Source organism: Dipodomys ordii, unplaced genomic scaffold (assembly GCF_000151885.1).
Source record: "Dipodomys ordii isolate 6190 unplaced genomic scaffold, Dord_2.0 Scaffold1000002891, whole genome shotgun sequence".
In the NCBI taxonomy this organism is placed as follows: Eukaryota; Metazoa; Chordata; class Mammalia; order Rodentia; family Heteromyidae; genus Dipodomys; species Dipodomys ordii.
In genome coordinates this window covers 1-1,883 of record NW_012286508.1, presented here as the reverse complement: position 1 = coordinate 1,883, position 1,883 = coordinate 1, and the positions used below count along the sequence as shown (strand labels likewise).

The 1,883-nt window shown below is 60.0% G+C and overlaps 1 pseudogene; it reads left to right on the top strand.

Moving 5' to 3' along the window:
• Positions 1-1,097: 1,097 nt before the first annotated feature.
• LOC106002835 lies at positions 1,098-1,483 on the top strand (annotated as a pseudogene).
• Positions 1,484-1,883: the final 400 nt, after the last annotated feature.

The window sequence follows — 1,883 nt, the reverse complement described above, 5'->3', positions numbered from 1 at the left end:
CTTTTTTTCTTTTTTGATTATGTGGGTGTGAGGAATCGAAATTCAGGGCTTCATGCATGCAAGGAAAGCGCTTACATGAGCCACTTCCCAGTCCCTAGCTACAATTTTTGTTGTTGTTTTGTTTTTGCCAGTCCTGGACTGAACTCAGGGCCTGGACACTGTCCCTGAGCTTCTTTGCTCAGAGCTAGCACTCTGCCCTTTGAGTTACAGCACCACTTCTGGCTTTTCTGTTTATGTGGTGCTGAGTAATCGAACCCAGGGCTTCACACATGCTAGGGCAAGCACTCACCACTAAGCCACACTCACAGCCCGATGGCTACAACTTTTATACTCATGTTTGTATCTTCGGTAACCACTAAGTGAAGAATTGTTGCATTGGTGAAGGCTGGTTGACACTATTAGGAAATATGGTAGGGGCAGCAGCTTGGAGGAGCTCAGAAAGGGAGGGAAAGACAGGAGAGTGCAGACTCGGGACATAAAACCATGGGTAAGGACAGGGAAGAAGCAGCAAAGGTCAGCCTAGGCTACACAGTGAAACTCTTGTCTCAAAAGACAAAGCAAAACGAAATAAAACATTATCTCTGATATCAGATCTCAGATCGCCTTTCTCCTAGCATTAGCTCCCCCACGCCCTGGCCCCCCTTTTGGCAAGCTGTTTCCCGCCACTTGCAGATGGCCCCACCTCTCTGGCTGTCAGAGAGTAAAAGCCCATTAACCGCAGGCCACGCCCTCTCCTTGGCGGCGGCTGTGCTTCCCCTACTCTGCCCAAACGTCGTCTGGGCCACCCCCGAGCGCTAGGCCACACCCACCGCAGAGTCTTCCCCCTCCCCCCCCCCGCCTCCCCCCAGCCCCGGCTTCCTCGGTCCGCCCCCGCCGCCCCGCCCAGTGTTCCCGCGGCCCGCGCCAGAGGGCTCAGCGAGTCCCGCCGCCGGCGGCCCGGAGCACACACCCCCTCCGCCGCGCGGGCTGGAGGTTCGGAGCCGACGACGCCTCCGCTCCGAGCCTGCGGGGCTGCTCCGGCTCCTACGCCTGAGGGGTCGCGGACCCCCGGATGGCTGCGGAGGGGTCTGAGAGGCCAAGCGTGTGAGCTGGCGGTCATGGAGGCGGAGCAGCGGTCGGCGGCCGGGGCCAGCGAAGGGACGACCCCTGGGCTGGAAGCGGCGCCTCCCGCTGCTCCGGCTCCAGCGAACGCGGCCTCGGGTCGGAACCCGGGGTCCGCGCCGGAGCCTAAGCGAAGGCAGCTCGGGACGCTGCTGCAGCCCACGGTCAACAAGTTCTCCCTCCGGGTGTTCGGCAGCCACAAGGCAGTGGAAATCGAGCAGGAGCGGGTGAAGTCAGCGGGGGCCTGGATCATCCACCCCTACAGCGACTTCCGGTATTGGGGGCCCGGCCAGGAGGGCGGAGGACACTGATCCCACCCCCGTGGGCAGCGACGCGGATGCCAGGCCCGCCCTACCCTCCAGAGTCACCCAGGGGTCCCCGGGTGCAGCAGGAGAATTTCCTCCCCCTACCCAACCTAGGAATTCCTGGGCAGGGTATCCTCGGCCGGTGGTCCTCCGTGATTGTCGGGCTGAGACTCTAGAAAGGGCAAGCAAACATCAAGAAATCTCCAGAGGTCTTGTTTTCCCATTGCAGGAACCCCGTAGCCCATCTGGATCACAGGGACTACCCTAGTTTGGAATCTGAAAATTTATATCATATCCCAAGGCTCGGGTCAGCTTGCGGAGAAGTCGAACCTTGCTAGATGCCACCCTCTACCCCACCCCCAGCACCAGTCTATCTCAGCTGGATAGGCTACCTAGAGAGATAGGGACCCTGGGAAGGGGTAGGGGTCCTGACCAACAGGCTCTGGATGCTGTACCCGGGTGATGAAAGGCGGGTGC